The sequence below is a fragment of the Balaenoptera ricei genome, chromosome 7 (genome assembly GCF_028023285.1).
Source record: "Balaenoptera ricei isolate mBalRic1 chromosome 7, mBalRic1.hap2, whole genome shotgun sequence".
NCBI classification, from domain to species: domain Eukaryota; kingdom Metazoa; phylum Chordata; class Mammalia; order Artiodactyla; family Balaenopteridae; genus Balaenoptera; species Balaenoptera ricei.
Genome location: NC_082645.1, coordinates 60708713 through 60733552, shown reverse-complemented (window position 1 = coordinate 60733552; position 24840 = coordinate 60708713). Strand labels below are relative to the sequence as shown.

The 24840-nt window shown below is 45.4% G+C and overlaps 1 long non-coding RNA gene across 1 annotated transcript in view; it reads right to left on the bottom strand.

Moving 5' to 3' along the window:
* Window positions 1-24621, bottom strand: part of LOC132368549 (uncharacterized) — a 51308-nt gene extending 26687 nt beyond the window's left edge. The window contains exon 1 of the long non-coding RNA XR_009504119.1: window positions 24551-24621. This is a non-coding gene — a long non-coding RNA (uncharacterized LOC132368549). The remainder of the gene's footprint in view (window positions 1-24550) is intronic.
* Window positions 24622-24840: the final 219 nt, after the last annotated feature.

Below are 24840 nucleotides of genomic sequence, written 5' to 3'. Positions count from 1 at the left end.
TCAGGGCTGCATCTGGGGTTTGGAGTTGACGGAAGCCTCTGGAGCATTTTTAAAATGCATTCAATTGCTCAACTTTGCTAAGCAGGTGAAGAGTGAAATAAATGCTGCTTCACGACCTGGGTAAGTCAGCTTCCATCCTTGAGGTGACTCAGGGCAATCTGACCTCCACTCACAGGGTTGAAACAAACAGAGTGCATTGCCATAATAAGGGAAATGATGGGAAAGGCCGTGCTGGGCTTTGATTACCTAGTGTGGTGTGATTAGGGTACCTTTGATGTTGATAATCCGTCTGAGGGCCCTTCACCTCAGCGCCCCGTCCTTGGAGGTTTGGGCTCGGGCAAGCCAACGTAATCATTACCTCTGGCTCCAGATTGTGCCGGAGAGTAGGCTGTGCGGAGGTCTGGGGAGCAGCGAGGCCAGGCAACCACAGCTGCATTTCTCCTCAGTGCCAGGAAAGGTTCTAATTCAAAACAAATGTATTTATCACTCCCAACCGCTCCACAGGGCAGGGCATCCTGCCTCTGGGTGGAGTGTCAGTATACAGTGGGAACTGTGGCAGGCGGCCAGCGGAAATTTCACATTTCACCAAGGTTCCTGCCACTCTGCAATGGTCCCGTAGACCCAGCATCACTGAGTGGAGAGAGTCCAGCCTCCCAGCCAGCCTTAGAGACCCAGGCGCCAGGCCAGGGCCGGGCCCTCAAACCACCAGCCAGGCAGCCCCTGCCACAGCAGGCCGGGCCCTGAGACTGAGCCATCCCCACCTGGTGGCTAAGGTGCTTTCTAAGCCAGGAGCGTGGGCCAAGGGGAAAATCGGTCTGTATGAATCCCCGTGACATATGTGCTGTGGTTCCCTGTGTAAGGAGTCAGAGGCTTCTTCTGTTGTAAGACAAGACCACCTTTGCCTGGGGGTCCAGGGGCCCGGCTGGACATGTTCCAGAGAGAAGGAAAGGAATTGCAGACAGTTACAGATTGCCAAATCACTGGACTCCGGGCTGCTGACCCGTCCTTCCTCCTCCAATCTAGGCTTCCCCACTACCGGAGTTGTTTCTACCACAGACTAGAGCTTGTCTCTCTCCATCTGGACACTCGCCTGAAAGAAGTCCACACCCTACAGGTGCCATATCCAGTTCTTCCTGGTTCTTCCTGTACACACCTGTCGCATCTCAACACTCTCTCCTTCACGCCCCTCACTCACCAGCCCACCACCACTCCCCAAGCAGGCCATGCACTTTCTTTTTTTTTTTTTTGGCAAAGATTTTATTTTATTTTTTTAACATCTTCATTGGAGTATAATTGCTTTACAATGGTGTGTTAGTTGCTGCTGTATAGCAGAGTGAATCAGCTATATGTATACATATATCCCCATATCTCCTCCCTCTTGCGTCTCCCTCTCACCCTCCCTATCCCACCCCTCTAGGTGGTCACAAAGCACCGAGCTGATCTCCCTGTGCTATGTGGCTGCTTCCCACTAGCTATCTATTTTACATTTGGTAGTGTATATGTGTCCGTGCCACTCTAGCCCCCGAATATCCTCTACCTTCTGCTGCTCACGCTTCAAGGCCCAGCCCTCCTAGGTGAGGGCTCTCCCGCCTTTCCTACCCCCATCCAGACAGAACTTGAATGCTTTCCTCCCTTCATAGGCCTTCATAGCTGTGTGTACCCACCTTTAGTGTAACATTAAACTACACCGGAACTGATATGTCCACCTCTCTGATTATGAGCTCAATCCAAGTAAGTGCTCCTTTTGTTTTCACCTATTCTCCAAAAGTGACTAGTACAGCCCCTGGCACATAGTAGGTGCTCAGTAAGTGGAAAGAATGAACGAGCGAATGTCCAAAATCATCCCCTTTCCTTGGAGAATCTCTTTTCTTAGGAGGACGTAATCCAATTCTGAGCCTTCTAGGGGTCAAAGGACATTTATCTGTGGAAAATTGTTTGCTCTGGACAAATTCTGCCTTTCCCCCATCCCTAGAGAAAGCCCAAGGCAAAGAAGACAATGTGCAAACTAACCACTTCACGATAAGTGTACTCTCAGATGCTAACAATTTTACTGCGTGTTAAGAGCAAAGCCAAGCCACACACAGAAGTGAGATATCCTGAACGTCCCCCACCAAGCTGACTGCTCTGTTGGAATTTTGATGACAATACTAGGCATCTGGGTAAAGATGCACTGTGCAAGAACAGAGGGATTCTGAAGATTATATTACATATAAATCTTTGGCCTTTCACTTCTGGAGGCATGGCATCCTGAGAGAAGAGAAAAAGGTGCAGTATCCTTGGTTTGTGACCTGTCCTGTACCATTCCTACAAAATTCTGAACCTTCGTGTCAGAACTGTTACTCTCTTCAGATTCTTTTGCTTTAAAAAGAATTATCAGGGCTTCCCTGGTGGCGCAGTGGTTGAGAAACTGCCTGCCAATGCAGGGGACATGGGTTCGAGCCCTGGTCTGGGAAGATCCCACATGCCGCAGAGCAACTAGGCCCGTGAGCCACAACTACTGAGCCTGCGCGTCTGGAGCCTGTGCTCCGCAACAAGAGAGGCCGCGATAGTGAGAGGCCCGCGCACCACGATGAAGGGTGCCCCGCTTGCCGCAGCTAGAGAAAGCCCTCGCACAGAAATGAAGACCCAACACAGCCAAAAATATAAATAAATAAATAAATAAATTTTTAAAATTATCATTATTATTATCCTTATTAAGATTGTTCTTATTGAGAATCATCTCCTCTAAGAACAAAACAGGCTAAAATCTGAAGCAAATATTCCAACTTTCCCAAAGATAAGATTTATAATTTCAATATTCTGATGGTAAGATCAAGGTCCAATTAAACATAACAAACTAATGTCTATACAGGGGTGTTATACGCCCAAAGCCTTTCTGCATACATAATCTCACTGATAAGAGTTGCTCTAACTCATCAGTTCCACACCTGGCAAAGGGGCAAAAATTTAAGCACTTTTCTCCTACCCAAACCCACACACTGCTGAATGTCTCCCCTCAATCCACTGCCCACCCCAGGTGGAAAGGAAACCAAACACCCATTCATCTCTAACACCTCCAATCCCATTTCCAGGAAAAGGAGGTCATAGCTCTCCCTTGCAGAAAGAAGCAGAGTGCCCCCTCCCCACATCCTGAACCCACCCTCCCTCTCCAGCCTAGCTCTGCCCATTTCCCCCATCCACTCAGCTACAGCCCTGATGAACTGCTCCCAGCTTCCAGAATGCACCATGCTCTGTCACCTCCAACACCAGTCACTATCTCACTGTGCACCTCACTCTTACTCAACTTTTGAGTCTTAATTAGATATCACCTCCTCCTGGAAGCCCTCCCCCAGCTCCCAAGGCTGAGTTAGGGCTCTCAAACAGTTCCTAGCTCGCCCTGTCCTTCTCCTATCCCAACAGTAATCATATTTCTTTATGATAGTCAATTATACTTGTTTTCTCACCCTCTAGAGAGCACCGTCCAATAATCATATAATGTGAGCCATACGTGTAATTTTTACTTTTTTAGCAGCCTCATTAAAAAAGTAAAAACAAATAGGTGAAATTAATTTTAACAAGTTTTATTTAACCTAATATATTGAAAATATTATGATTTCATCATGTAACCAACATAAAACAATTGTTAATCAGATACTTTACATGCACTTCTTTTCCTACAGAGCTTTGAAATCTGGTGTGTATTTTACACTTACAGCACATCTCCATTCGGACATTTCAAGTGCTCAAGAGCCACATGAGGCTGGTGGCTATTGTATGGGACAGTGGGAGTCTAGATTAAACTCCGTGAAGGCAGGGCACGGTCTCAACCCCTCACACTAGTATATCTTGCACTGTACTCAGCACAAGGGCAACAGTGTGAATATCTTAGTCCATTCGGGCTGCTGTAACAAAAATATCACTGGGTAAGGCTGGGTGGCTTAAACAACAAACACTTATTTCTCACAGTTCTGAGGCTAGGAAGTCCAAGATCAAGACACTGGCAGATCCAGTGTCTGGTGATGGCCTGCTTCCTGGTTTATCGATGGCCATCTTTTCACTGTGTCTTCATGTGGCAGAAGGGATAAAGGAGTTCTCTGGGGTGTCTTTTATCCGATTCCTGAGGGCTCTACCCTCATGACCTAATCACCTCCCAAAGGCCCCACCTCCTAATACCATCACATTGGGGGTTAGGGGACACAAACATTCCATCAATAGCAGTGAACAGTGTCTGTGAGTGACTTCATCCCCCAAGGAGGGAGGCTGGGTGTATGAGTGCCTCCCTGTGGCCCAGAGCAATGGGTGTCTATAATATAAGGTGCAAGTAAGCACGTGTGGGCTCAGCTAAAACTCTGTTCCAGTGAAACTCCCTAAATAAAAGAGAGGTGGCCAGATAATGGCCACTCACATCATATTTCAAGCGTTACTCAAAGGACAGAAATACCAGTTCAACAAAGCAAACTGATCAGACCCTTGGAATTTAGGACAATGTAATTTAACCTTCATATAAGATTGAAACCAAAATGGAAACACAGTATCTCCAGGAGAATCCCTTGAAATGACTCAGCCAGAAACATTCTCTGCCACAGGACCAGAAGGCAGGAAAGAAGCCTGAGGCCAAGGAGGAAGGAAAAGTGTGGAATTATCTGAGTCCTACCCACTCTTTGTTTTAGGATTCCTAGAGTTTTTATCCTAAAAGCTGACACTTTTAAAATTGCTTTTTGGAAACAACAAAGCAGTGGTGCCAGGAAAAACAATGACATCAGCCCCAAACCCCAGAGAAGCAGCCTTTGGGAAGACCTCAAGGACACACGGGGAGGTGACCCTGCAGAGCTGAGAACCCTCTGTGTCTGCTCTGTCCAGTCAGAGTTCTAGATTCCCAAAGACACAGATCCCAAGGACTTCTGACACAACAGTTGCTAAACCAGCAGTTCTTAAGTTTTTTTTTGGGGGGGGGGGGCAACAGAATCCTCTAGGGGGCTAGTTAAATATCCAGATTGCTGGGTCCCACCCTTCAGGGCGTTTAATTCAATTGTTCTGGGGTGGGTCCCAGGAATATGGTCCCAGGAATATATCCCATTCCTTACCAATGGAATATGCACTCTTATCAAGTACACCTAGGAGACTGTGATACGGAGTTCCGCACTTTGAGAAAAACAACCTTGAATAATCAATTCATTTTTCTCTTACCTCTCCTTTCTAAACACCCCCAAAGCTATACCTTCTCGGCCACAAGTACGGCCATGTGGTTCCTGTGCTGCATAATGGCTCCCAGCTGAGAAGGCGAGCGGGCATTGAGATCTAGGTGCCTGGCATGGGCCTGTGCCCACCCAGAGTAACGAGCACTCTTTCTTTGAACAGAGACGCCTCCAAATGCAAGGCTTCTGCCCTAGTGTGGAGCCGGGTCAGCCCAGAGGGGGCACTTTTTTTCTGATCCATGCAAAGACACTATGTAGGCTAGCAACAGCCCTGAATCTGTTGTGCAACACCTTGGACACTGCATCTTCCCCAGACCCCAACATCTGACACCCTCAAACAGTCGCTGCTCTTGAAGCTGGAAACCACAAATAGAACTGATGGCTCATCATTTTCCTTGTGCCTCACTAGCCAGCCAACAGCCAGCCAGGTCCTTCCTGGGCCCCAACGATGCCCCAGCAGGGGCAGGCCCAGCGGCGGGTCAGCACCTCCCTGAGCGAGGCCAGTCAGCGTCTCTGCATGAATGAGGAACACACCATTGCCTCACTGCGTTTCTTTCCTGGAAAGACTGCCTCGCTGATTTTATGTGCAGATGACAGATTTCTCCTGGGCTTGGTGATTATTTAACAGGAATGATGGTTCCATGGGAATAGCTCCTGTACACATCTCCAGGTTACCTGGTTTCCTGAGGGAGTAGACTGCTGAATGGGACGGACGCCCAAGTGACTGAAGCCCAAGTGACTGACTACATTTCTACAAATTCCCTTTTCACTCTTCTATTCTCCCCCAGCTTTTAAAATTTTCTGAACCGGATGAACACTTTATGACAGACTGTACATGTCAAGGCAGACAAAGAGCAGGTCATTGGACCTGCTGTGAATCTCAGATACATCCTGGGTGAAGTGAAAGAGGACTCTCCCCAGCTGCTAAGAGTGAGGAAATGCGATCTGGGCTGGGCTGGGAACTCTAGCTCTGCGACAACCTGGCTAATTGTTACCGGGCAGAGAGACAAAGAACAGATAAGAATTTGCAGCCGCAAGAGAAAAGAAACCCGAAAGGGATGGAAGAGTTTAGTAAAAAGACAGCTGGAATCTGAACCTACCTTTTCCGTTCACGGGACAGCTACAAGGTGCCTCTTCCCATCATATCACAAGCACTGATTATCCTAGGTCCAGGGAGACATGGGTCCCTCAAAGAGCTCACTCACAGAATAGCAGGTGGTGTAGGTATAAACAAATAATTACAATAAAATGTGGTGGGTAGCAAGAAAGGGAAAGGCGCCACCAAGCACTGCGGGTGTACCCAAGAAGGAAGGCCCCCGAGGATGACAGCAGTACCCTGCGTGGAGCATGGGGAAGAGCAGAGAGCGGGGCAGGACGGACTGACTGGCTTCCACCAGTTGGGCTCACCCCTAGAGACGGAACTGGGATCAACACAAGCCGATCACTAGAAGGGACGAAAGGGAATGGATTCTGGAATAGCAACCAGCCAACAGTTCTTACAAACTCATCCTCCAGTTACCATCATTCACTTCAATAGCTCTTACCAATGGTCCTTCAGCTTGTTTCCAGTATCTCGCCGTTGTAAACAATGCCTTAACTGACATCTTCACACATACATCCTTGCATGTACAAGGATATCTACAGAATAAATCCCTGGAAGTAGAACCTTGAGTCAAAGGGTGTCTGTTCTTGTAACTCTGATAGACATGACCATATTGCCCTTCAAAGGGGGCACCCATTCACATCCACGGCATCTCTGAGATGGCTCACTTCCTCATATCCTGGCCTGTGTGTCGTCAACTTTCTTAGATCTGTACTTTCAAAGTTCAGTTTGACAACCATGTGGTTGATGGATAAGAAGGGGAATAAGAGTGGAGATAAGAAAAGCAGTTATATAATTATAGTAATAAAAGGGAGAGATGATAAGGACTTGAGCTATGGTAGCTGCCAAGTGTGTTTGAAAGTAGGGGCAGGATCAAGGTATGCATCTTCCAAGTACAATGTGGCAATGGAAAATGTAACTATTGTGCTGAAAATTTCACATGGAGAAGGCTTCTTTTTGACAAAAAGAATATAGAAAGGAAGGAAAAAAAGAAGGGAGGGAGGGAGAGAGAGAGGAAAGGAGGGAGGAAGGGGAAGGGGAAATGATGGGAAAGAAAGGAAAGGAAAGAAAAAGAAAGGAAAGGATTCTGTTTTTAAGACTTTTCCAGTTGGAAATAAAAAATAAACATGCTAAGTACCAAAGGCCTTAACACAGGCTCTAAACAGAGAATTTGAGTTAAACATGCTCAGATCTCAAAAACAAACAAACCCAGAAATGGAATAATGTGTTATCAGAGCACACATTAAGTAACATTCTAAAAGTGCATTTTGTAAATTCTAAACAGTCTACAGTGTGAGAGAATATGGCAATACTGGTCTTACTAAAGCAGAATAAAGCATTGAATCCTAAGGACCAGCGCTCAACTTGAGAAAAACCTTTCCTCTACGGATCCTCCCCTTGGATGCTGTAGACAGGAGAGTCCTCAGCTGACATCCAGATGTCTCGTACACTGTAGGTCCTGTAGCAAACACTGGCTGCGACAGTCTAAGGTCAACCCCTGACACCTTTCCCTAGTTTCAGAATGACTGTGTATAATTCTTGATTATGTTTAAAATCTTCTTGTGAATATAACTGCAGATGAATGCATTTTGCTACTGAGGTCCATAAAACCCTCTGCATTGCTCACATTTCTCAGGATGGCTAAAACTATTTCTCTCCTGGGTGCAATGAGGAGGGAAAAGAAGCATTTCTTCTTCCAAATCCCCTGACATCGTAACTACCCACCCAATCCTGCTTTTCTCATTATCTGTACCAACCATCCTGCGATCTTTCTTTCCTATAAGATTCTTAAAGGAAAAAGCAAAAAGAACATTTTTGAAAGAGTTACAAAGGTGGGGGAGAAAAAAGCAAACACATTTTTAGGAGGTTTAATGTGCCCGTGGGAGAGAGGGTCAGATAAACAAGGTCAGGTGGGGCGGGGATTAGTCCCGGGTAGAACAGTCCAGGGCATGTGATGCTGTATCTGGTGGAAGTCCCTGGAGGAAGGACCAGGAAATTTGCAGACCCGAACATCAGAGCTGGAGCAGTTTACCAGGCACTCTGAAGTCATGTGGGCACTCACAGCACCCCTTAGAGCAGGGCCACATGCTTGAGGGCTGCCCAGCGCCTGTGTGCTCTGGTTCCTTCAAGCCCAGGCCTGTGCTCTCTGCTCAGCTGGAACTCTCTCCAGCAAAGGGTCTGGGTCTCCCTCGGTGTCCCTTATTTCCCAGTGTATGTGTATAATTGGTGCGTCTTTGCCAGGATGCCAAAGAGCCCAGAGTCCAGAGGATTCCCCGAGCCTTCAAACCCAGACTGGCTAGGCCCTTCAGCGTAGCCTGGAGTCCCGGGTCCTAACTGATCAGGGGCCAGTAATCCCTCGTAGGAAGGAGGATCTCAAGGCAGGGAAAAGTTTTCCCTCAAAGACCCTACCACGGCCAGGTTGAAAAGCCGGCTCTGGAATGCTGTGTCCCTGGTCCTGTCCCCCAGTCCCACTCCTTGTTTCTGTCCTGCCATCTCTCAAGAAAGGGAAGCCATGCCTCCTCTGTGACGCCCCCCCCGACCCCCACCCACAAGAGGCTCTTGCTCGCCCTTCAACTGATTGCTGCTGTCCATGATCATTACTGCAGGAACTATCTCCTCAGCGAGTGCCCCCCACTTAGCACCCATAGGTCTCTCCGCAGCAGGAAACATGGTGCCGGCACATAGGAGATACTCAGCCACTGAATCAAAGTAGGCCATGCTATTTTCTCCTCCCACAATCCAATTCCAGAAACAGTCTGATGTTTCTTGTAGCGGAGAGTCCAGAGGATGATAACATCATCTATTTACTTCCAGTTGTCACCTTGCAGACCCTACAGAGTCACATTCTGACTGTGACTAAGTTCCTGCTTCCTCAGTTTCCCTCCCTCCTTCCTTCTACACTCTGCCTCTACCCATCCACCCACCCCCAACACCAGCATCACCAAAGCCTGGAGCCACGAGGCCTCCGGAGCCTGCCCTTCTTTTTGAAACAGATGCATGAATTCTTTTTCCAAGTGGAGCCCTCATTAGACAACCTCTCTCTTGCTGCTATTATAACCTTTCACGGCATAATTTTGATGTATTTTATGCTTTAAAAACCCCTTCCACCAAGGATAAGGGTGAGGTGGAGTAAAGTGAGTGAAGAGACAGATAGTTCTGCCATCAACAAGCAAATTTCTTCCCCTGAGAAATTACTTAAGGGGCCTGAGAGGCTTGGAAGAGTTAATGGCCCTCCCTAAAAGGCACCAGGGGCATCGAGAGACCAGAGACACTAACAGTTTAACTGTAAGAGCTCAGCTCAGACAAAATAAAGCAGAAACCTGAAAGAAAGGACTCCAAATGTTTTTGAGGTTCTTACTTAGCGCAAGGTTAAGGAACTGACCACAAACCAAAAGGACCCAGAAGTTCAAATCAAGCCTAGAAGGTTACTTAATTGTCTTTACCTCCCACATAGCTACCAATGTGCTCATCTCATTATAGGCAGCACCCTCAAAAGGAAGACCACTGGGAGGGGCAGAGGGAAGGTCTGAAAGCTCCTTGATAGCCACATTAGAGATCAGAGAAGCACGTCAATTAAAAGAGATACTAGGGGCTTCCCTGGTGGCGCAGTGGTTGAGAATCTGCCTGCCAATGCAGGGGACACGGGTTCGAGCCCTGGTCTGGGAAGATCCCACATGCCGCGGAGTAGCTTGGCCCGTGAGTCACAACTACTGAGCCTGCGCGTCTGGAGCCTGTGCTCTGCAACAAGAGAGGCCGCGATAGTGAGAGGCCCGCGCACCGCGATGAAGAGTGGCCCCCGCTTGCCGCAACTAGAGATAGCCCTCGCACAGAAACAAAGACCCAACACAAGCCATAAATAAATAAACAAATAAAAAAAAATTTTTTTTTTAAATTTTAAAAATATATATATAAATTAATTAATTAATTAAAACAAAAAACATCTGATGGAGCTTTATAAAGTATGGGACTCTGAATAAAAAAAAAAAAAAAAAAAAAGAGATACTAAGTGCACATACACATGCCAGGAAAAAAGGGGGCATCAGACCGGAGCAAAACAAACCACCATCTGACAGTCCACACTTTTTTTTCTCCCTCTAAATTCCTCGTTGCCTTAGATGTAATACTATATTTGCAAATTCTCTGGCTCCTGAACTGTTTGAAGTAACATAAAAGCCAATTATATTTCATTAAAAGCCAAAAAAAAAAACCAAAAAGACACCAGGTGTGCCCAGGAGGCTGCAGCCACAGGGCCGGCCCCTCTGAAGGGGTGGAGCCCGCAGCTAGCCCTAAGCCCACGCAGGGCAGGAGCTGCGCTATACTCTGTGCCCCCCTTGACACTGAAGTGGCAGGCAATTTGAAGGCAGCCACTTGGACTCCGTTGGGCCCAGTGAGTCCCTTGCCTAAACCATATGTTTTCCCTTTCCTTACAAAGCTGTTTCCTCAGCGGGTTCAGTGAGGAAACCCCTGAGTAAACAGAGAGCATGCCATTGGCCCCAAGGTTTCTCTGAGGTGTACCCCAGGGACGCAGCCCCGGGTGAAGCCCACTTCCAGTCCTCTTGCCAGCCCTCCAGCCCATCACAACTGTTGTTCCCATGAAGTAGCTGCTTTCAACTCCATTCGCTTCAGCCTCCGAAGGAAAAGCTTACAGCAAGGCGGAGGAAATCTCCGAGGCAGATGTCTGCCGAGGGCACGGAAGCCCTCGGGCCCTCCCTGCCAAAGGGCCACCCCACCCCACCTCTGGCAGCAGAACAATGCCTCCAGTCTTGCTGGGGAACTCCACAGGCTTCCAGGTTGGCTCGTTTTCAGCATCTGAGTGGTTCGGGGGCCTCATCTTGTGTGAGGGGGAGGGGGAGCAAGGAGTAGCTAACATGTGAGGCCGCAGAGGCATGAATACAGCTGTTCTCCCCATTTTACAGGTGGGAAACCTAAGGCTCAGAGGTCAATAGCTGAGGATTGATAGGACCAGAGGTCTAGCCCAAGGCTGTCCAATTTGAAATCCCACATCTTGACCAGGACCCTTTATCAGTCATGGGCTGGTACTGGGGCCAGGGCCACAAACCAGGCTCACCATCTAGACAGGAAGGCCCTTGATGTACTGCCAGCTCAAGGGCTGGCTCAAGAAATACGTGGGCTGCACCTCAGGAAGGGGGCCAAGGAAAACGGGTTTTGGCAGTAGCAGAAGCCCCTGTACTTTGCCAGTATTATCGTTGCTATTTGGTCCAGAAACCCAAGAAATAGTAGATAATCTCCACCACTTACTTACTGGTACAATCTTGAGCAATTTACCTAATCTCTGCATGCCTCAATTTTCCCATCTGTGAAATGGAAATAATAAGAGCCCCTACCTCAGAGGGTGGTTGTGCGGAGTAAGGGAGTTAAGGTGTGCAAAGCACCCAGCAAGTGCCTGGCACACGGTAAGCACCGTATATCGCTGATAGCGGCACCGTCACCCTCCTCCTCATCATCACCATCGGCATCACCATCATCTTGGTCTGAAACCTCCCCCCACTTCTCTCCAGGCAGAATCAAGCACTCCTGCCCATTACTCCCACAGCCTTTAATGACACCTTGAATGTAGCCCTCATCCCTTTGTACCAATGCCTCTAATCTGAGCAGGAATTATGACTTTCCATCTCTGTATCTTCAGTGCCTTATACAGTGCCTGGCACCTAATGGATATGAAGTAAACATGTGTTGAATGAATGAAAAATGGTGCTTGATTCTAAAAATAAGACTTTCAGATAAATCACAAAGGTGTCTGATTTTTATAAGATTTTTAAATATGCCTTAGATCATGCCTTAGAAATCAGAACATCATAATAGGCGATAAGAAAATTGAAAGGGCTTTAAATCATGATGTCAGACACGTGTAAGAGATTGTCATTGTAGCAATCATTCTATCAAATAATAGTAACAAACCCCATTTGAGGTACTGAGTGTCCCTGATGCCCTAAAGACCCCCTCCCTATTCAGCATTTGAAGACTCAGATATTTCTGGCAATCCCAAGAAGTACCCCCATGAGTCTTGCCATAAGTGAAAAAATTTCCAAGGAATCAGCATTTTGTGGAATGCTTTAAAATGAACTTTCAAAGACAGACTCCAAAGATAGGTTCATGAAATAACTGATTGAGCACCTCCTGTGGGCCAGACACTGGACCGACACATGTAAGACATGGTGTCTAGGAGGGGAAACAGGCACGTGAATAGATAATTCATATACGGGGAGTGATATGCAGAGGCAAGCCCAGCATATTCAGAAAATACAAAGGATGGGACCGATTTGGGGGTTTGGGGATTTTTAAATGGCAATAGAGACTGACCTAGGACAATGGATGCATTTTTAGGTTCTTTCCAGGGCAGCTGTGGTTCAGAAATGCTAAGCACATTGCTGCACATTCTAAGAAGGTGCCACTACCACACTTGTAACCCATTTAAGGTGCCAGCAAGAGGAGGCCCTCGCCCTGGACAGGCGGCTGGAGCTGCTAGCCTGCGTGGAGTCCTGGGGCAGGGCGCTCCCTCCCACCAGCCAGCACATAGTTATCTTTGCTCAAACAAAGCCAGCGCTGTCCCGGACTGCCGAGGGCTTCTCTGCAGCCCACAGGCCCTCCCCACTGAGTCTACAAATAATAACTGAATGTCGCCCAGGTCACCTTAAAAATGCTCACCACCATCGGGGCCCTGGGGAGGAGCCTTATCCTGTCCTGCTCTGATGACTCCCTTCCTTCAAGCCCAGGCCTGTGCACCCACTGGTCATCGTGGGTGTGCTTCCGGTTTTCAAGGGGTGGCTACATTTTGTACTTGGAAAATTACTTTTAACTAAGGGAGGTGCTGTGAGAAGTGAAACAATAGTGCCTGTTCACAGTGGGTGAGAACCTTTAATTCACCTTGTGCAGCTACATACTCCAGGCCAGAAAGATGCACGAGAGTACAAATGAAGAGAGCTCTCAGGTTTGGGACTGAGTCGCCCTCCTCCTAAGGAAAGACTCTTACAGCTCGGACCCCTGCTGGTCAGTATGGCTGCTGGGACACGGCTTCCTCAGAGGGCTTCTGCCCATCCCTATGCAGGTGGGACTCTGGAGGTAGGTGCTGGCATGAGGTCTCTTAAGAGGATTACAAGCCAATCATCCCAAATCAGGCTCCTCAGTTTTCAATAATTACCCTCAAGTAACCTTCCTTTTCCCTTGGAGGCTAAGGGGGCCTGTGAAAGGCCACTCCCCCAGGCCTCGAGGCACCTGGCAATGCAGGTCCCAGGAAGGAACTCAAGGAAGAGGCTGGGCTGGGAGGAGGAGGAGCTGGAAATCTTGGCAATTCCTGAGCTGGCGCTGGGCCGAGGACAGTGGATGTAGAGAGGACAGTAGTACATTCCTTTTGTTAACTGAGAAGTGCCCCCAAAGAAATTCCACACCATCGAGGTGCTTGTTGCAGTGGGAAAGGCAGAGGAAGGAAATACCAGGAGTTAGTGGCTGACAAGATAGAGCCTTGTGGAAGAGTCACCAGATTCGTAACATGGGAAAAGTGAGAACTTCTAAAAAATGGAATTGTTCTACACTTTGGAATATTTGGTCAGCTCAGGTATCAGGTGATTTTTGCAAATCATGGCATTTTAAAATAATAACAATACATTGGTTTCTCTCTTATTATGTCATATGTTTATGGCAAAAAGTTGCAAAAACACAGAAAAGTGTAAAGAAATAATCAAAATCATCAGGAAACTGGCCACCCAAGAATAACCACAGTTAATATGGTGTGAGATATGTGAGTTAATATGGTAAGATTTTTGTATAAAAGTCATATAAGATTGTTGGTATAGTTAGATATTTTATTGTCTCACAAATATTTATTGATGGTCTATTATGTGCTGGGGATACAGCAATGAGCAAAACAGACAAGTTCCCAGTCTTCATGGATCTGGAACTCCTCATGGAAAAACAGACAATAAATAAATAAATACAAAAATATGCCATGTACTAGGAAGCAATAAGTGCTATAGAGAAAAATAAGGCAGGATAGGTGACAGAAAGGATGGGGTGGTGGGTGGGCTGAGGAGTTGGTACTATTTTTATATGAGCAGCCAGGGGTGATGTGGCTGATAAGGTGAGATTCAACCAGAGGCTGAAGAAAATGAAGAAGCAGCTATGCAAGTATTTCAGGCAGAGCGAAGAGCAAGTGCAAAGTCCTGAGGTCACAAACACTGGGCATGCTGGAAGAACATTCAGGAGTCCAGGGTAGCTGGAGCAGAGTGAGTGAGGGGCAGGTGGAGTAGATGGGATCAGAACAGGAGTTGAGTGGGGGGAGTCAGATTATGGAAGACCCGTAGGCCACGGTATACACTGTTTTGTTTTACCTATTGTGATATTGGGAGAATTCCCTGACTTCATTATAATTTCTTCAGAAACATAACTCTTAGGACTTCCCTGGTGGCACAGTGGTTAAGAATCCACCTGCCAATGCAGGGGACATGGGTTCGAGCCCTGGGCCGGGAAGATCCCACATGCCACGGAGCAACTAAGCCCGTGTGCCACAACTACTGAGCCTGCACTCTAGAGCCCGCGAGCCACAACTACTGAGCCCGAGTGCCACAACTACTGAAGCCCCTGCGCCTAGAGCCCATAGTCCGCAACAAGAGAAGCCACCGCAATGAGAAGCCCGCGCACCGCAGCAAAGAGTAGCCTCGGCTCGCCGCAACTAGAGAAAGCCCGCGTGCAGCAACAAAGACCCAACGCAGCCAAAAATAAATAAATAAATAAATAAATAAATATTTTTAAAAAACATAACTCTGTAATGACAATAAGATTGTACCATATGGACTAATCATAATGTATTCAAGCAATATCTTTTGTGGTTATTTTGATTATTTTCCTCTGTTATTAATAGTATGATGATTAACACATAAATCTTGGGAGCCCCCTGGTTATGTCCATACAATAAATTCCTAGAAGTGTAATTAGTCAAAGAATATAAATATGTAAGAAGTTTTTTATACACATTCCAAATTTGCCCAAAAGGGTCTGATAAATTATAACTCTGTATGTGTAAGAATTTCCATTTCACTGCTGGATATGACAACTTTTAAAAATCTTTGGCAATTTGATAAATGAAGACCTGTACTACTGACACATTGTTACTTTAATTATCACCTGATCATTACTGAAGTTGATGTTTTACATATGTTTATTGCAAATTGTCTGATCAGGTCTTTGTCCAATCTGATCAGGTCTTTTGTCTATTTTTTATTGAGGAGTTTTTTTCTTATTGTTTTGAAGAGCTCTTGTATATAAAGACTCTTAACTTATTTGCTGGGGTTTTTTTCTCAGTCTTATCTTTTATGTTTGCTTATGGTTTTTTAACTTAAATTTTTAATATTTATTTATTTTGTTAGGCTGTGCAGGGTCTCAGTTGCAGCACGCGGGATCTTCGTTGCAGCATGCGGGATCTTTGTTGCGGCACACGGGATCTTCATTGCAGCATGAGGACTCTTAGTTGCGGCATGCGGACTTTTTAGTTGCATCATGCATATGGGATCTAGTCCCCCGACCAGGGATCGAACCCAGGCCCCCAGCATTGGGAGCACGGAGTCTCACGCACTGGACCACCAGGGAAGTCCCTTTAACTTAAATTTTAAAATTCTTAGGTAGTCAAATCCATCAGTATTTCTTTTATGATTTCATCCTTTGCTTTCTTACTTCAAGATCTGATAAATATTTACCTATATTTTCTTTATTTTAAAAATAATTTCCTTTAAAAAAAATCAGCCTTATTGTTTATGCGATAAGTATATAACTTTTTCTACTTAGCCAATCAATTATCATCCTATGATTATGAACTGAGCAGTGTGACCTTTTCTTATAAATATGAAGCATACATTTATAATGTACAAAATTCATATATATGTGTGTGCATGCTTACACAATTACCAGATTTTCTATCTTATATCCATGAATTTGTAAGTCTATTCTTGAAACAATATGAGATTTATTTATATATTGTAGCATTTTAATAATTTTGATGCTTGGTAGGCAAAGCATTCCCCCAAATTCTTATTTTTCTACATTTTCTAGGTTATTCTCTTTCATTTATTCTTCCTGTAACTTTAAATTGTTATCACAATCCATAAACAATCTCATAGTAATTTTATTAGAATGACCTAACACTTAGAAATTAATTTGCAGAGAATGTACATCTTCACAATTGAGTCTTTTGTAACGTGGTATGTCTCTAAGTTTAGTCAGATCTCTTATGTACCTCAAAAAATGTTACCATTTTCATCATAGATTCTGTACATTCCTTTTAAGGTGCTTATTCCAAAGTACCTTACTTTTTATTGCTATTGTGAATTATTTTTTGTAGATATTTTTGACTGCAATTGAAAAAGGTGGACAGAAGACATATGTGTGATGTACATCATGAAGAACAACCTCATTCCTGTGCTAACGGAATTAGAGTACGCAGCCCTGATGGACAACTTCCTAGCCACAGCCCCACACTTGGGGGGAAGAAAAGATCATGTGTGTAGTGTGTATCAGTTAAACTTAAAGGCTAGGCTGCTATAGCCCAAAGACCTAACAACACTGTGGAATAGAGAACAAAGAAGTTCATTTCTCCCTATGATAGTCAGAGATAAGCATACCAGCCTGGTGGGCAGCTCCGGTCTATGAGCTCAATCATGGACCCATGTTGCTTCCAGGTTACTGCTCTGTCACCCCCTAGGGCATTGTTGTTGTTTACTTGGTTAAAGCTAGACTGCCTCTAAGTCAACATTGCAAAAGGGGCAAAGGGAAAAGAAAATGTTGGAGGGGTGTACACAGCCTTAGGTCTAGGCCTGGGAATGACACACAGTACTCAGACTCCATTTGAAAGAACTTGATCACACCACCACACTGATGTGCAAGGTGGGTGGGAAAATACAGTCCAGTCCTGTATCCAGGAAGAAGGGGAAAACAGATATGGTGGACAACCACCAATAGCAGCCATGATGTGCCCCCTCAAGAAGAAAATGTGACAAGAGAGGCTGATCACTTAAAAAGGGATGTGTATGTCCATAAGTCGTACCAATGTTTTCTTAGGTCAGTCTCCCAAGGCAATAGAAATAAAAACAAAAATAAACAAATGGGACCTAATCAACCTTACAAGCTTTTGCACAGCAAAGGAAACCATAAACAAAATGAAAAGACAACACACAGACTGGGAGAAAATACTTGCAAATGATGTGACCGACGGGGATTAATTTCAAAAATATACAAACAGCTCATAAAACTCAACAACAACAAAAAAACAAACAACCCAATCGAAAAATGGACAGAAGACCTAAATAGACATTTCTCCAAAGAAGACATTCAGATGGCCGATAGGTACATGAAATGATGCTCAACATTGCTAATTATTAGAGAAATGCAGATCAAAACTACAATGAGATGCCACCTCACAGCAGTCAGAATGGCCATCATTAAAAAGTCTACAAATAACAAATGTTGGAGAGGGTGTGGAGAAAAGGGAACCTTCCTATGCTGTTGGTGGGGATGTAAGTTGGTGCAGCCACTAAGGAAAACAGTATGGAGGTTCCTCAGAAAACTAAAAATAGAATTACCTTATGATCCAGCAATCCCACTCCTGGGCATATATCTGAACAAAACTAAAATTCAAAAAGATACATGCACCCCAGTGTTCATAGCAGCAGTATTTACAACAGCCAAGACACGGGAACAACCTAAATGACCATAGACAGAGGAATGGATAAAGAAGATGTGGTATATATACACAATGGAATACTACTCAGCCATGAAAAAGAATGAAATAATGCCACTTGCAGCAACATAGATGGACCTAGAGATTATCATACTAAGTAAAGTAAGTCAGAAAGGGAAAGACAAATACCACACGATACCACTTATATGTGGAATCTAAAATATGACACAAATGAACCTACCTACTAAACAGAAGCAGACTCATGGATATAGAGAACAGATTTGTGGTTGCCAAGGGGGAGGGGCTTGGGAGAGGGATGGAGAGGGAGTTTGGGGTTAGCAGATGTAAATTATTATATATAGAAGGGATAAACAACAAGGTCCTACTGTATACACAGGGAACTATATTCAATATCCTATGATAAACCATAATGGGAAAGAATATAAAAATGAGAATGTATATATATATGTATAACTGAATCAGAAAAACCCTGGGTCTCTGACGACTCTATAGCACTGAGCACATACTGCCTTAGACTTTTACACGGAAGAGAAATAATCCTTTACTGTATATAAGCTGGCTCTCTGTGACAGCAGCTGGGACTGTATCTTAATTAATACAGAATGTCAAGAACTCTTTCTGGACACCTATGAATTCGCTTGTCTTGGCTGTCCAGGGTACAGTGATGCTGCAACAGCCCCTGTGCGCAGCTTTGGGGAATTCATTCTCTCATTCCCTCCCAACATCTGCTTACTCATCCCCCAAATGTGTGTGGAGAACCTGCCCTGTGCCCGGTACAGAGCCAGGCTCTGGGGACATAACAGTGAATGAGGCAGGGGCTCCATCCCTGAAGTTCGTTTGGAGAAGACTGGTCACGTTAAGCAGTGTGTAAGCATGAGTTGATGGACAAACTCAGAGACGGCTAAGAAATTCTGCTGAAAGTAGTCGATATCAAGCCAGAGACCCACACCCATGTCTCTCAGGACCTGTAAACAGGCGCACACCATGCCAACTCCACAGGAGGAAAGGTGGCTCTGGAAGAGAAATCCTAAGACAGTAACTTGTTTTTGCACCTTCCTTACTTGCCTTTCATATAAGGTTCTGCAAAGTTTAGAAACCCTACCAGAATGCAGTGATATAGACTTGGCTTTAACATTTTAAAGAAGGTTAAAGCAAGAATGATTCTAACTGACCCCATGAGCTCCCCCGCCATTGGCAGCTCCTGTAACCTGCAGCCCTCACACCTCTAGGGCTGTGTTGGTGTGCTCTTTCACACCAACAGCTGGGCTACAGATCAGCCTCAGTTCCCGCAGCCTCGCACCTGACGTCGCTCCAATCAAACTCATCCTCTGGCTGTGTACTAAACGCACCTTGTGCTTTTCAACTTGTGGGCTTTTGTTCAAACTGTCCCCTGCGCCTAGAAAGCCCTTGCTCCAGGTTGTCTGATGGAATCTCAAATATCATGAGGATTCTCCTGATCCCCTGAGTTGAAAGTGTTCACATACACACAGCCAGACACTTATGTGAGTCTGCCTTGCCCCCAGCCAGATTGCAAGCTCCTCAGACCAGAGGCTGCGTCTCTGTGTCTAGCTCATCTTGGTGTGGCCTTAGTGCAGAGCTGTGCATGTGAGAGGGGCTTAGTACATATTTGTTGGATTTGATTAGGCTGAGTTTTCTCTCTCGTGGCATGGTAACAGAGCAAAGGGGCTCCACGGGAGGAGCCGGGGCATGGAGATGATGGGCTCACCTTGGCAGTGTAGCATTGGTTTTCTTGTAGGTAAAATTGGGATAATAATGATACTTCAGCCTGCTGCAGGGGTAAAGAGTAGACATCTAGAAACAAAGATTTCCTCTGAAGCAAGCGAGGTTAGTGTTGCATATATCCCTTCTAGATGCACTCCACAGCACAACCAGCCACAGCTCTATTGCTGGAAAAGAAAGGAGACACAGGTGTTAATGGACAGTCTCTGCCATATAAACAAGCCAGAAAGGAAATGAAGGACACATTTAATTACATTAACTTAAAAATTCTATTCAACCAAGACAACAAAAAGGTAAAAAAGGTAAGCATTGGACAGGAAGAAAATGTTAGCAACATATATAATTGACAAAAATTAGTATCTAGAATCTATGAAGAACTCTTTCAAATCAATAAGAAAAAGAGAAATAATAGGAAAATGGGCAAAAGATGTAAACAAGCAGCACTCAGAAGAAGAAACTCCAGTGGCCGATACACATGTGAAAAAAATTATCAGCCTCATGAATAACTGGGGAAAGGCAAATTAAAACCATAAATAGATACCATTTCACATCCATCAGCTTTGCATGAAATTTTTAATCTGACAGTACCAGAATAAAGAGCAGGGTGACTCAATCATTGTTGGAAGTTATATAAATTAATGCAACTGTTTTAGAGAATTTGATGCTGTTGAGAAAAGTCAAAATGCACACATCATATGACCTATCCATTCCACCCTTTAGACTGGTATCGTGGAAAAACTCTTGCACCTGGGCACAAGGAGAGTGTGCAAGGACACTCATAATGACATTATGCGTAATAGCAAAATAAAAATATTACAAGCAACATGAATGTCCATCAACTGGAGAATGGATAAACAAATTGTGATTTATTAACACAGTGGAATGCTGTACAGTCACTAAAACAAATGAATTAGAGCCATGTAGATTAATATAGATGGATCTCACAAATATAATTCCTAATAAAAAGAGAAGGTTGCAAAAGAATCATACAGGATGCTGCCATATATAAAGTTTGAGAATATGCCAAACAACTCCACATATTGTTTAGGATACACAAATTTATGGTGGAAATATAAAAGAATGCATGGAAGGGTAAACACAAAATTCAGAATACTAGTTTCCTAAGGGCAGTGGGAAGATATAGTCATCGTGAGTGCATAGGGGATGTCAATTGAATTGATAATATTTTATTTCTTGAACTGGGTGGTAGGCACATAAGTGTCATTTAATTTTTTTTTAATCCTTTTTCTATGTCTGAAAATATTTCATGATAAATTTTTAAATCATGTTTTAAGAGAACGGGTTTGTGGTAGTCAGGGCCCAAGACAGTCCCAATGACCCTGGCCTCCTGGTATTCACACCCTTGTGCAGTGGCCTCCCTAAAATGATGGTGTGTGACTTCTGATGCTAGGTCATAACAGGCACTGGAGTTTCTGCCTTGTTCTCTTGCATCACTTGCTCTAGGGGAAGCCCTCTGCCATGCTGGGGGACGCTCCTGCAGCTCTGTGAAGAGGCCCACGTGGAGAGGAACTTCCCAGCAACAGCTCGTACCAACTTGCCAGCCATGTGAGTGAGCCACGTGGGAATCAGATCTTCCAGCCCCAGCCAAGGACTGCAGTCCAGGTGACATCTGACTACAGCCGTATGAGAGACCCCGAGCCAGGAGGACCCCGCCAGGCTGCTCTGAACTCCTGACCCACAGAAACTATGAGGAAAAAATAAACGGTTCTTGACTTAAGGCACTATGGTTTGGAGTGATCTGTTATGCAGTCGTAGATAACTACTGCAGGGTCGTATTGAGTGATCACCAGGTTCCTTCGGATATAGACTTCTTAGATTTCTCCCACCGCTAACTCCATTCATCCATTCACTCAGTCACTCAACTTCTCTGTAGAAGAAACTTCAAAAGTCTCAGGATCACTTCTGACTCCCTTTGGGATCCAGCCCTGAGCTAGAAACACTCTAAATAGTTAATAATTCATAAGTTTAGTACTTATTAATTTTACTTAGAAGAGATTCAGCTCAAGAAAGAGGTCCTCCATCCTTAATTTAATGCCATTGCAGAAAGTACAACAACAGTCTCCAGAGGGAGAGGGCCTTGTGCTGTAACATGGCATTATATGTTTCCGTAAGTATAGATCCTGGAACTGTATGTGGTATAAAGTAGTAAAATGCTGGATCATATGTTTTAGTATATATACTACCCTGAAAAGATTTCTCCCACCTGCCAAAAATTTACTAGCTACTAAATTTTTACTAACCACACCCACCAACCTCACTGCTTCTCCATCTGAACTATACCAGCTACTTCTGATCATTTGCCAGATCAACAGGGTCTAGAAAACACAAAGATAGATCCATAGCCGAATACGCTTAAGAATCAGCCTACCAGCAAAGACACATCCCACGAAAATATAACAAGAACAAAATTTAAAAGAGGCCGGTTGTGGGCAAATGCAGGTATGTGCCAGCTCCCTGGCTGCAGTTAAACTTGAAGTACATTCCCACGGGTGGATCCGACGTGACGCTACCAGGAAAGATGCACAGCCTGCCGGGCTTACAAAAAAGCTTTACTACCAGCACTGCTCCCTTCGCAGTTCTCTGTCCTTCCTTAAAGTTGATGTGCAACTTTGCATTTACTTGGTGTGATAAAAAGTCACTGACCTGAGGTGAGAAGACCTGGCGGGGGCGGGGTGTGTGTGTGTGCTATAATTTGGGCTTCTTTTGCAGACTCCAGCTAGCATAAACTAAAGACAACTTTACTGAAAAGAAAATAAATAACCCACAGGATGGAAAGAAGAGTTGAACAGCCAGGCTCTGAGTCATCCTGGGGATCGTGGAAACAAGAATCCACCAGCCTTCTCTTTATACAGCTCCAACATCTTCCTCCCCCAGAAACTCTCCCCACGAGATTCAAGTGTCCAGTATAAAGAGCCCAGTGGCCTAGCTAGAGCCATACGCCTAACCCTGGGGGTGGGGGACAGAAGGGGTTGGAAAGGTGGGACAGTCCCGTGATTGGCAGACCCACCAGAATGCAATGATTACAGAAAAGTCAGTTTCCCAAAGAAAGGGATGCTGGGCTGGCAAAATAAGAGATGTCCATTCACTGTCTAGCCTTATATGCTTGCCATAAGGCTTAAATAAGGTCATGCACCTATGAGAGTTTCTCTTAAATCTCTGTAAATGTAAAGTTCTTGCTCGCTGTCTCTTTCTTGGATTTAGAAGTAAGCAAGAGCCTTTCCTTCTGACACCCCTACCCCTCAGAGGCCTGGAGGGAGCTGCAGCAACCTCGGGGGCACTAGATCCTGCAGGTCCAGGGCTCTGAGCTCCAAGTCACAGCTGTCATCAGGAAGGGAAACCAGCAAATTGCTTCCAGGAGTGTTGTCTGAACCAATAATCTGAGGCTTAGAAGAAATGCAAGTGCTTGGCCTTTATGGGAGGGGTGTCTCTGAAGTTACCACTTGTGTCTCCTTCATCGTCTCTGAGACCCCCACCCCCACCACCCCGTATGGAGAACCCACGGTGTAACGCAGGACAATACAGTTCCCAGCCCCTGGCTGCAGCTCAGCCTTGGCCGTCTGTGCGGCCAAGTCAAGTAAAAGGAATCCACTGCCAAAGGAATTACAAAGAAATCGTAGCAAACCTTTCATCGGGTCACATGGTGCAGACCGCTTTTCCCTTCTTTTACTCCAAATGCTGTTTCCAGAGCCCTGGCAGACTGACTGACATCTCCCTCCCACCTGCCTACCTCTCCTCCCCATTGAGGTCCTCAGTTGGTAATGTCTTTTTCAGGTTCTCTCCTCCTCATTGGCTCCATTTCATCTCAATCACAAATAGAACGTGGGCAAATTGAGATGAGGAGGAACCAGCGCTCTGGAGACAAGTAGGAGAGTAGAAGTAGGAGGTTCCTTAGGAAGCCAAACATAGGCTTGAACATCCCCATGGGACCATCTCTCATTCCTCATCTCAGACATGATCCCTGGGGAACCTTGAACAATGTGAAGAACAATGACCAGATGGGGTTACAGCCACACCTGGGAGTTCCCATTAGGACCCCAGGGACAACAGGTGTCCTCCAGTGTTCATCCTGCTACCACAGACCTGTACAGCGACTGCCCCTCTCCTACTCTGTGTCCTGGAGGGGGAGTTTTCTTTGTTCCCAGTTCTTGAAATGGTAATAATTTTCCTTGTCATCCTGTCGTCCTGGGAGCCAAATGCATCAGTGTTAGTAATCCTTAGATAAACGGTGCTTTACACGTGTGGAAAAATGAGCTTTAATTTCGTCTCTCGGGTATATGGTGAGGATTAATTAGTTAATCTTAGCAAAGTGCTATGATTGGCAGGGGGAATTATCAAAACCCTGGGGAAGGAGTAGCTTTGAGTGTAGTCATTTCAAAGTGTTCTAAGCAGCTGAGGTAGCGGCTCTGGTCTCTCAGATGTCACAGTCTTGGTTTCCAGCAACACCCTAGACCATACATGCATGCCTGGCCAGGGTTGAAGAGGTGAAAATAACTTGGAGAGTGGGGGGTGAGGGGAGACATCAATGTACAAAGGAAAACTCAGGACCTGAATCAACCTCTGATTCTCTTCTCACCATTGACCCTCACCTGAGTCCCTGAGAGCATCTGTGTGAAATGGAGCTGCTGGGCGCTGACCCAGCACAGAGCTGCCTCCAGGAGACCAGGGAGGGCAAGGAAGGCTCCCCAGCTCAGGCCATGCAGCAGACAGCCCCTGAACCTCTCCAGATCCCCATGTTCTCATCTGTAAGATTAAGAGGGTGAGCCAGATGTCTAGATACTGTAGAAAGACACGGTAATAGCACATGCTTACCCAGCACTTACGGCACGTCAGCCATTCTTCTGTGCCTTCACTCGTATTAACTCCGCAATCACGGCAGCCCTGTAAAGGTAGGAGGTTATTTTCCCCACCTTCCAGAGCTGGTAAAGGTTACGTTTCAAGCCAGGTGGTCAGGTCCTACAGCCCACACTTTTAACTATTACATCATGCTGCCTCCTTAAGGAAAAATCTCTTCGCGAACCTCTCTGTTCATGAAGAACCCACAGTGGGGGAAAGAATTTTAAAAGTACCAAATGTGAAATTCTTTGGGGCTCTCCACAATT